Source organism: Nicrophorus vespilloides, unplaced genomic scaffold (genome assembly GCF_001412225.1).
Source record: "Nicrophorus vespilloides isolate i.1.1-1 unplaced genomic scaffold, Nicve_v1.0, whole genome shotgun sequence".
In the NCBI taxonomy this organism is placed as follows: domain Eukaryota; kingdom Metazoa; phylum Arthropoda; class Insecta; order Coleoptera; family Silphidae; genus Nicrophorus; species Nicrophorus vespilloides.
In genome coordinates, this window is record NW_017096746.1 from 101996 (window position 1) to 114168 (window position 12173).

The 12173-nt window shown below is 26.0% G+C and overlaps 1 long non-coding RNA gene across 1 annotated transcript in view; it reads right to left on the bottom strand.

The window, feature by feature from the left end:
* Nucleotides 1–11208, bottom strand: part of LOC108558042 — an 83541-nt gene extending 72333 nt beyond the window's left edge. Inside the window, exon 1 of the long non-coding RNA XR_001890883.1 lies at nucleotides 10935–11208. This is a non-coding gene — a long non-coding RNA (uncharacterized LOC108558042). The remainder of the gene's footprint in view (nucleotides 1–10934) is intronic.
* Nucleotides 11209–12173: the final 965 nt, after the last annotated feature.

Below are 12173 nucleotides of genomic sequence, written 5' to 3' on the forward strand. Positions count from 1 at the left end.
TTCGCAATTAATGGAATTACTGGTTTTCGCGGGATTAATGATCCGCGAGCAAAATATCATTTTTCGCATAATTTTATTATAATCCATAATTGTTGAATTATTAATGGGAACTCTGATTTGAGCCCATTGTTCCATAACGGCGCTATTTATAATGAAGCTCATGTTGGATCAAAAAAACACCTAATTAAAGCTTTAATAGACATTTTTTGCATAATCAAGTAATGATATTTAAACTTCATAATAGACCATTAAAGTTATTACACATTAGATGTATTTTTTTCCTTCAATCTAACTAATTACGCATTATTTCCGCTCGAATTTACATTTATCCTTCACGAATAATTATACCAGAAGTTAACGAAAAAAAAAACGAAGTATTATCAACCCAATGAAATTACACACAATTAAATGTGTTATTATTGTTCCCTCCTTTCTATATATTTTCCCTTTTCATTCTGTTTGAACAAAGACCTATGCGAAAACTGTAAACTGTAATTAAGTTGTAATTAAATTTGCATTTTAAAAAGAAATGCTTACTACTCGTTTAATCCAGTTTTCCGGGCCAGATAGACTGTGAGGCGCGAGCGAAATAAGCAAATTGCATTTACACATCTTATTTAATTAAAATTTCTTCAACTCTTCAATTGGGGAAACTCGATTTATTAGGATTTTCTTTTGCGTCCGGTGTGGAATTAGATGGATGGAATGTTTAAATTGCAATTTCACTTTATTTCTTCTTCTTGTTTTTATTTAATTATTTGTTAATTATCGCGGAAGAGTTTGAATTCAGACAGAAAATAAATAGATAATAATCGTTTTTACAGTAAGGAAATGGATTTTCAGAAGCGAAAGTTTTTAATTATTGCCAATCTGGAGAAATCCCTGCTAATGTTTTGTATCGAGCTATAAATAATATATTTGTTGTTGTTTTATTAAGATTGGTAGCCGCATTGAAGACTTTCACTGAAATATCTTCAATTCGAACATATAATTGTATTTTGATTGATCACTCGATTAATCATTTTATTTTTTGTAATTATTGAATTATTGTATACGATAAAGCTTCATAATATTTTAAATTTATGGTTTATTTTAGAGATTTATTCTCCAAATACTAAATGTTTTATTTTCACTTATACAGTCAACTCTCATTTTGTACAGTTTATTTTAGGCAGTTTTAAAGTCCTCGATCTTGTCTTGTCGAAACCGAATACCCGCACTATGCAAAGTATTGTTGTATTCGTAGTAAAACTTTAGTGACTAAAACATTTCAAATTAACATTTATATAATTTGTTTATAAAACATATAACTTTTACAAAATGATAAAATTTGTTAGTATTCAATTTGTATAATAAAAATGTTCTAATTAAAATGTATAATTAAAATTATTTAATGAAATACAAATCTCGATGTACAGTTTATTTTATATTAAAAAAAAACCTATATATTTGAATGGATTTGAGAACATATAATTAATTGAATTCGAACGTAATTAAAAATATTTGATTTAACTTGCACGGCGTGCCCTTTTATTTATTTTAATTTGTTTGCTGTTGTCGGTGGACAGAGTGCAAATGAATGTTCGAATGAAATGTAATCGTGAAATTCGCATTACACAAACGGTGACGTAAAAGCCGAACATATGCAATTGTTTTTGCAGCTTTTCGAACATTTCCTCGCCATAATATTGTATTTTTACCTACGTATAATTTCACGTCAAAACCACTGCAAACCCATGCATATTGTTTGAATCGAATTTATCTTGAATTTTCAATGATTAAAAACTTCATGTTTCCATAGGATTGGTTTATCTTCTTTATAACTTTATTTAATAGAATTCATTTTCTTTCATAAATTATAGAATATTAAAAATACATTTGCATTTAAAGCAATACCTCACATAGTGCGGATTTATGAATTCTCTATTTTTTCGGTTCGAAAATGTCAAAATAAACTAAATTTTAATTAAGTATCATGAAACTCAATTAAAAAAAAATAGTAAAGCAATTATTTGTTGCTACATAAAAGATCGAATTTTTAACTTTATACATTCAAGGCCGGGATATTGTCAGAACCGATTACCCACGCTGGATTATATAATTTTAAAATAAACCAATCTCAATGTAAGATTTTTAGATTAGATGATAACAGCTTTTATAAAATTGCTCAAAATGAAAACCTACTGTATGAATTCATTGCATGGATTGTTTATTTAGAAAGTGGTGTAAGTCCATTTTTTTAAATAAACAAAATTTGTAATTAATTCAGTATGATATCTGCAAATTATTAAAATATATAAATAAATGAACATATGTCCATATAATACTTATGATTGAAAATAAGCACATGTAAAAAGTAAAATAAAATTTTGAGAAAAGTTTCATTATATTTTACTAGTAAATAATACTATTTATACGACTGAATTAGTCATAAGAATAATTCATAAACCTTTATATAATTTTCAATTTGTGTATTTTTTTTTATGAGGTATATGAAATCCAAGTAATTCCAACGGCATTGTAATGTTCTCTATCAGTTATTTATAGTTATTTATTAAAAAAAAGATATTTATATATTTTTAGTTTCAAAATAGAATTGGTGTATACAAATATTTCGAGCAGGTATAATAATTATTCCTTTTCTAATTAATTAAAAATGAAGACTATTATAATATACGTTATAATTTCAAAACCATTGAATTCCCGGCTTTTTGTTCAAATTATATCAATTTCAAAATACATTCAAAATTATTGCTAAAGGATTTTTTTCTTTACATACTTTCTATAGTATTCAGACGCGCTAATTTGCTTTCGTTAATTGTCCTAATATAATTGAAAACACGAACTTTTCAGACAGCCCGCATCAACGAGTTAAACAGTTATTAATTAATTTCGTGATTAATTGTATCCAATTTCATAACTGCGTAAGAATTATTAAACTATGTTTTGCAATTAAATATTTAAAAGTAATACAGAAAAGAAGCAATAATAATATGTTACTAATTCAACTTAAATTTCCTTTTTAATAATTTTGTATAATTTAATAAATTTTATTTATAGTTTTATTAAATTAATAATTACAATTCTTAGTTATTTAAGATTATTTTCTATAAATTAAGTATTATAAAAAAAATAAAATTAAATAAAAAGTCATCTACTAGAAAAGACTAGAAAATATGCATAATTTGCTACAAACTTTATTTGCCTTCATATTCGAAAACCGATTTTATTAAGTTTGTTCCTTTTATTCCCGTTATTTTTCCTTTATAGAGTCACTTTTGTGCTGTTTATTTTTATTCCGTAATATTGACGGAACCGATTAATCTATGCTACGTATTGCGATACACATAAGATTTACAGTTTTCTATTAACTAAATAATATTCTATTATTATTAACAAAATTATTTTATAGAGAAATTACAAAAAATTTTAATAAAAATAAAATTTATTTAATTAATAAACATTTTTTATTGATCAATTGCTCTAAATGCTTATTGATTGCATAACTGTATTCTGATGTTTAACGATCTGTACGGAATAAGAAATGAAAACAGTTTATGTTATTCTTTTAAGTTCAAAAAGTGTTTCGCCGCCTCGTTCACTCTCCGGTGCACCGTCTGGAATATTGAACGCCCCAAGGGCATCTATATAAAATCCTCCCTTCTCCATCTCTAAAATGTCACTAATATTTTCAAATTCTAATTCGCCGATACTTTTACCCTACAACATCGATCCGATATAATTTAATCATGATAGGGTGGCAGCAACCCCTGCAGACACAGCGCCAAAAAAAAATTGAACAGAGCGAGAATCAGAAGAGACAAGGAAACAGCCTTTGTTCATGTAAATTTTATGTAAACATTCCCCGGCAAAGCAAAATAAATCGCAGTATTATTTTTTCAGGTTTTGTACGATTTTTTTGTACGTTCTTTTTTTTTAGTGGGTAGTTCCCTGTGGACGCTTCGGGGTTACCAGATTTACGATAATTTGTTATATCTAGATTTACGTAAAATTTAACGCCAGAAATTATGGTTTCGGCCGCCAATATTTCGCATAAAATTTGCAAGGGATTTCCTTTCGCCCATAAATAACACACACAGCAGCAGAGTACAGGGCATTTCAACAAACTCCACATGATTTACGGTCATTTTATATTATTTATTTTATAAATACTGTTTACACTTTTCATCGACTTTTCACTACGCACATTATTTAATCATGGCAACGTCAAACTGTCATAGGAAAAAAATTTTACGCGCATGCAGATTTTGATCATTGGCTGTGCATAATTACAAGTTAATTAACCGATCAAGCTTTTAAAGGATTTTCGTATCGGGCACACATATTTAATCTAATTAAATATATAAATAAATTACGTACATTTCATTACAATTTAATTATTATTTGTGATTCCATTTCCACATTAATTAGTCACATTTTCAAAGCTCTTTATAATTTATAGCATTTTATAAAATAATAATACTGTTTAATAACAGATATTCAATTAATTCAGGTTTAATATAATATTTTTAATTATAAATCATAATTTATTGAATAAAACAAACTGAGATATAACATTAAAATCTCAAATAAAATTTATTGAACTTGATATTTCTGCCCAAATTTTAAATATAAAATCAAATTTTGTATATTAAGCACTGAAAAAAAAAGTAATAAGTTTGTTTTCTTTTGTAATTGTAATTGATAGCATTTTATTCTAACTTAGGATCTATTAAAAGATTTAAATAAACCTTTCTGATTAATGAAAGACTAATACATGAGACATACAATTAAAACACATTAAAATTAAGTTGATTATAATTGTTTATTAAATTTCAGCAATATTTTCAATGAAAAAAAGTTTTTGGTAAAGTCAGGCAATTTTAACTTACTTTCACTTATACGATGAATTATAGTGATTTAGATTACTAAAACGGATTTTCACAAACGGACAATTTTCATATAGATATTTAGTAACAATATTATTTTATAAATTTATTTAATGATATTCAGCTACACAATTTTTCTTTTCATTACATCATAAAAAAATAACCTATACAGAAATATTAAGTATTACTTGAATGTAGGTTTTTACTAACTTGGTGTTTCCAATTGCAAAACAAATGATTTTTATATACAATATAAAGATTACATTAAAGTACCAACAAGTATTTAGGTCAGATGACAAAGAGTTAAACAAAAATACAACCCAAAAAATACATCGGTTTACGCATATAACTTCGGTATCCACGCAAAAAACTAACAATAAATGTGTGCGAAGTACAGCAAAAGAAACAGAAAAATGCAATTTCTTCATAATAATGTGCGCAATAAAATTAATTAAGTACTTATAAAGTAAACTTAATTTTTGTTTATATTTATTGCATTTATATGTAATATTCTGGTTGTTACAATAAATGATGTAATCAATATCATATTCTTTAAAATTATATTTATTCCATTATTTTATAGATGATTTATGCATCAATTACTTTTTAATGGTTTATATAAGCAATAATATTTGTTTAGTATTATGACATTTTATATTAGTTTCGGTTTTCGAACAAGTTTTTTTAAATTGTGTTCCATAAACGAGTTTTTTTTGTAGACAACTGTTTATAGAATCAAACATATAGTGAACAAGTTATAAACCACCAATCAAAACTAATTTATTATAAAAAAAAACATAGAAATCAATAAATTCACAAATAAATTATTTCACAATACATGACGTTTACTTCATTTTTGAACTAAAACAAAAAATGTTCATATTTCAAGCACATAATAACATAATTAAACATACTTTATTGGGATTCCCATAAACCGGCTGCATATTAATCTTGCTATAATTGATCAAGATCGTTTAATGACTCAAGTTCATTCTAAATATAAAGCATCAATCGAAATAAACAAATAATTAATATTCATATGAATATTATTCAATATTCTTACATCATCCAAATTACAATAAACATATAATGGTGAGTAATTTCTCGGAATTCAAAGTTTTAAAGATAAATATTTTTCAACTTAATGACTAATTTCAGAAACAATAATAAAAATTTCATAACGTTAAATAAAAGTTTTACAAAGAAAAATATATAATATTTCATAAATTATACCAATTAATTATGTTTATAAAACATAAACATATACATGTTTGCTAATGAGAAGAACTGAGGAATAAAAATTTTCAAGAAAATTCTTGTAATGAAATTAATATTTAAAAAATATTGATAATATATTTTTGACTAAATGCATGGAAGTTATAGACAAAAATTCATTGTAATAAATATATTTCATTCGTTTTAGGAACATTTCGATCTATTTTCGTAAAGAAAATTCTAAAAATAATTAGAAACATTTTATCAGGAAATTTTATGTTCAGGCTTAAGAATTTATGCTATAAATTTAAAATTTACTAAACAAATTGATATTATTTTAGAAACATTTTAATATATTCTAGTAAATAAGAAAGAAAATAATATGAGTATCGTATCTTACGTAATAAAACATATTACAGTAATATTTTTTTATTTTAAAACAAATATAATTAGCCATAAACTTCATTAAATCTGCTTAAATTATTTCGAAATAATTAAAAATAACTAAAAACTTAATAAATCCAAAATAAATTGATTAGAACTCATTATTTGAACTCATTATTGTAACAAACATGGAATTACGAAAAAAGTTTTTAATGTTTTCAATTTTCAAACCAATGTTGTATTTTAATAACGTACACGATTATTAATAAATAATGGTACTCATATTGACTATTTAAAAGCACAAATAATAAATAAGCTATATCAAAAAGCAATATTAATTATTTTCAATACCGTGTTTGCTTTATGCTTTTTCCGATGCACACATTTACTCATATTGGTTTTTAATTTAACGGAATTTACGTTTTCAAAATTGGCCGCCCTCCGGTTACAATAAAAAGAGAGACGTAAAAAGGAGAGAGTGCGATCGAAAAAAAAGAGGATAGAAAAATACCATTATGGAAGGCCCGATTGGATTTACAATATTATTAATTTAACGCCCCAGCGGGTATAAACATTCCGTGGTTTTACGTACAATATATATACATATATATATTTATATACAATCGAACAATATTTCGTTGGGAAACGAGCACATACGTACGTCTAAAACACTTGCGACACATTGTGTATATATATACATACACATTCCTATACATGCACAATCTGTGTATATGCTTTATAACTGTAATACGCGTCCTTTCACTTTTACTGAGAGAACGGGAAAATAAATCCCAATGGAAACGAAAACAAAACAAAAAAAGAAAATAAACGTAATGGAAATAATAAATGTATTATCATAATTGCATATAATAGAATTTTCGTAACCGAACGAGACCGAGAGCTATTTGAGAGTATACATTTGAATAATAAGAAATTCGCTCATTAAATCTAATGGGAGTTACATAAATGGAATTTCTGAAAGAATTCCGCTAATTAATCGTATTATTATTTCAACATAATTGGGGACCTACAATATATATATGACTATAAGAAATAGATCGACTTAATTGTGTTTTTTTTTTCATCACTTAGTGACAGATCAATGAACTTAAATTGTGAATTTCGATTTGATATATATTTATAAGTTCTTATTTTTTATAATCTTTCTTTTCTCCGATTCAATAAAATGGTTTTAAATCAATAAATTACCTTGAATGCGATATTTTGTCATGCCTTTTTTAGTCCATTACATGCAATTTAGTAAACGAAATTGGTCGTTGTTGTTTTATTCATTTGTCTGAGAAGAAATATTATATGTTGTTGTTTTACCAGTTTTATTCTTTCGGTATTTTAATAATTCATGGAGTTCGAAATTTATTTATTGTTTATTTACTACTTTATTAAAATTATAATGATATTTTTAAAACGTAATATGGAAAACGCGTTATAAGAAACAGTTAGCCCTCGTTTAGCGCTGCCTCAATGCGGTTTGCCTTAAAAAAGCTCAAAATTTACCCTGATTCAAATTATCGAGGCATTTCATTAATTCGTATATAATATGATTATTCCCGTTTTGGGTGCGATCGCCTGCTACCAATATTTGCTTAATAAAAGAAAAAGAAAACGACAAATGATTCCAAATTTTTTATCGCCAAAAATGAAAAATATCAGAAGAACTAGGACCTTCATCACAAAAATAAACTTAATATTTCTGTGTGCAAATTTACGTGTTATATAAAACAAATTACTATAAACACAACTTAAAATTTGTTTATTTTTGGTCGCGTGTTCCTGTTTCCTTATTTGATATGTGTTAAAATGATCTCCTATAACGCTGTTTAGTTTAGCGCTCTGTCTTCAGGAACGCATCTAAAGCGCTAAACAAGGTATAACTATACATATGGAAACCGCATTATACGAATGATGTTACGATTATTGGTCACTTTTTCAGCTGTTGAAAAAAAATATTGTTACATTTTCTTATATTAACTTTTTCATGTTCAACTATTAATATATGATGTTAGTTTATTCGGAATTAGAGGAATAAAATAATCGATAATCGAATAATATTTTCTCAAATAATCATCAATTTTCAAAGTTTTATAATGCAAATGCCTATTTCGTCTTTCTAATTTAATATAAAAAAAGGTATTTTGGTATTGATTTTCGTAAATTATTTTATGCATCTAAAAAACAGCACGTACTACGCTTTGGGAAAAGCATTGACAACTGACAGTACATTCAAATTCCGCCAAACATGAATATCATTAAGACAAAAAATCAATAACGACTAGCACAAATGGACCTTTCCTCTGTTTATATAGAGAATTTAACTAGAACTTTAAAAACACCAAAACAATAGTATTATTTGAATTTAAAGACAATTTAAATCTTAATATGCAAATGCCTGTTTTTTATGTTTGAAACGATTATAAATTAATTAAACAGTATAATAAAAAATATATTAAAACTAATAAATATGTTTTTAATACAATTGACAACTAATTAATATTTTCCTTAAATACCTTAAGCCATCCGCTTAATAAACTACTCAATTGAGTTTATTGACTTGCATTTAAGTTTATATAATTAGACTGTTTTTGGAACATCATAATAAATATAAGCATATCGAACTAATGATGCTGTATTAATCACTAAATGTCTCCATTTTATTTTATAAATAAAGTGTATATGTCAAATATGGAAAACTCTATAAATTAATATTTAATTTATAAGTTGAAAATTGTTGTAAATATACAAAACAAATATTCAATAATAATTATACAAAGCATCGGTTTGGAAAATAAACTTTAAAATAAGAAATAATAACAGCATTCGATAATAGTATTTACAAAATTATTTTATTTCTGCAACGGTTCATATGATATGCATTTAATTCACCTTCGATGAGTATTTTTTCACATCATACAAATATCTGCAATTTACGTTTTTACATAGTTATTCCATGCTCCAGTGAATTTAATTCACCTTCAACAACTATTCTGCTGAAGGTGAATTCATACAAAAAAAATATACTTTTGCAACTTCAATTAAAACTTAACAACTGTGAATATTCAGTTCAGTAACCTTTATTTAAAATTGTTATGCATACTTTAATTGCAATAGAAAAGTTATAATAAACAGTAAAATTATCAATAAAACGTATACGTATTCAATACTAGCATATAATTTGCTACAATGAGAGGTGAAAGCAGAAATTCCCTTAAAAAAAGTTTTGTGTATATATGCTAATATTTCCACCTTCGATTCTTAATCTAATAATTTTAGATAATTTAAGCTTATTATATAATTTAATCAGTACTTATTTATTATATTAATATCATTTTCTAAATCAAATAATAATTTAAGAGTTTTTGTTTGAGAAACCCTGATGAAAACTATAAAACATTGTGTAACTATTATGGTATTTTTACTGTTTTGTTTACATATATATTGTCCAATTGGAATTTTATGTGTTGACGAGTATTGAATAAATACCAAATACTTTATCCATTGTCATTCGCAACACAAATTATTGAAGTGTTTTCGAACATATAAATATGTTCTTTTTATAAATAAAAGTGACTCAAGCTGTGTATATTATTAACCAAACATTTTACTTTCAAAAGCATAAATAATTGCATTCAATTGTTATTTATGTTAATAAAAAACTACATACTTCTGAATTTCTATTATAAATTAAAAAAAAATGAGTTTGTTTAATTTATATTTTATTAGTTAAGACTATTTCTTCAACTTGGTTATAAATAGTGCTTAAAATACTTTTTACTAAAAGTTAGCATATTTATCTTTTTTGTATTATTATATATTGCATATACATTGAGATAATTAACTAAATTTTGTACTTATAATTATTATATGAATATTAGTAATATTATGTTGTTTAATTTGATTTTAGCTAATTATTTCCATTTTATTATAATTTTAGTCAAATTAAAATAAATATCATTTAAACTAAATCAATTTATTAATTTTTAATAAAAACCATATTTGCTGAAACTTAGTAGCTGCAATATAATTTTATTTTTCATCATTATTCATATTTTTCAATAAAATTTATTTATTAAATAATAATAATAAATCGTGTAAAAATATCACACTTAATTTAATACAATTGTTCAAAATATTTGATTTATTTTTGAGGCCAACCCCATATAAATAACAATGAATTATATTTATTTAAATAAAAAGAATAATATTATTTATTGACACTATTATTGTTTACAACTCTGTCTGTGATAAATCACAATAATCCATATATTATTAAAATGACATGTGTAAACCATTTGTTTTCAAATAACTCGACATTGTTAGTTCAAATTCGCTTATAAAAGTTTCTATACAATATACAATTTCCATTCAAAGTAAATGAAAAAGAAATTTTAAAAATTACTGGGTTTTCAATAAAATTCTTCAATTACTTACATAATTGTTCTTAATCGCTGTAGTAATTATCACGAGTTAACAAGTTTTTTTTCTCTCTCTGGTAAAACTGCAGCGCACAAATAAATGATGATTAGAATAGAAGCCAACTGGGAACACACTTTTTTTTTCGGAAGTTCACGAGAATGTTTATGTTGTTTGTAATTTTATTTTGTCGTATTCGTAACGCAACGCGCGAAATAAATTCGTTTCAGTGTCGCAATGTGTTTGAGCGGAAAGCGCGAGTGCGACTGGATTTCGCGCGCGGCGTTTCGAACGTCCGTGCAGATCCGACGCGCAAGAGACTTTCTAATCGCACCCGCCCAGATTCCGCGCAATGCAGCGTTCCTCATGCGCTCCGTACGATGGTTACATATGCACCTTGCCGAAGATGATCACGACGATGATGGCTATGGTACTACTATCACCTTTAGAAGTATGCTGGATGGTTAGAAGAGGGTCTGAAGTTGTCTGCGCGATGTGCATGCTATCTAATATTGGTTAGATATGCACCTTGCTGAAGATGTGCACTCCTTCAGAAGTATATTGGATGGTTATAAGATGTTCCGAACTTGTCATCATTGCAAGCTTATCAGGGATGACAGTATTTAAGATGTAGTATCTGACGATAGTTATAAATGCAACTTATGAAACATCTGCTCCTTGATCATGACCATAGTAGTACTATTTCTCTTAACTCTTTGAGATGTGAGAAATTCCTAAATTTTTAGACCCAACTAATTTTTTTATAACCGAATCAGACAACTTCGTCAACATCGGATGGTATGGCCTATCAAGATTCATCCCTTGACTTACCAACCAAATTAAATGGTTATTCCTATGTCCTATACATTTTTGAAAAAATTATAATAATTCCCTATTAAGCATAATCAAAAGGTGGTCCATTGCGTGTACCACCACACCTCAAAGAGTTAAAAGTATGGGAATTCTTAGGATATGTTCTGGTGTAACTTGTGTGATGTACAAACTTACGAGTGATATAACTAGTATCTGGCGAAAGTTAAAAATGCATATTTGAAAAGATGACCTTGTTGATGACTATGGTACTACTATTTCCATCTAAATTATGATGATATTTAGAAGCTTTCCAGTGAATAGCTAGTATCTGGTGAAAGTTAAAATGAATCTTGCCGAAGATGACCTTATATTTTTTGATGTAACTTGCATGGTATAAAAGCTTAGTAGCAATATTAATAAAATATGATGATATATGTATATTTC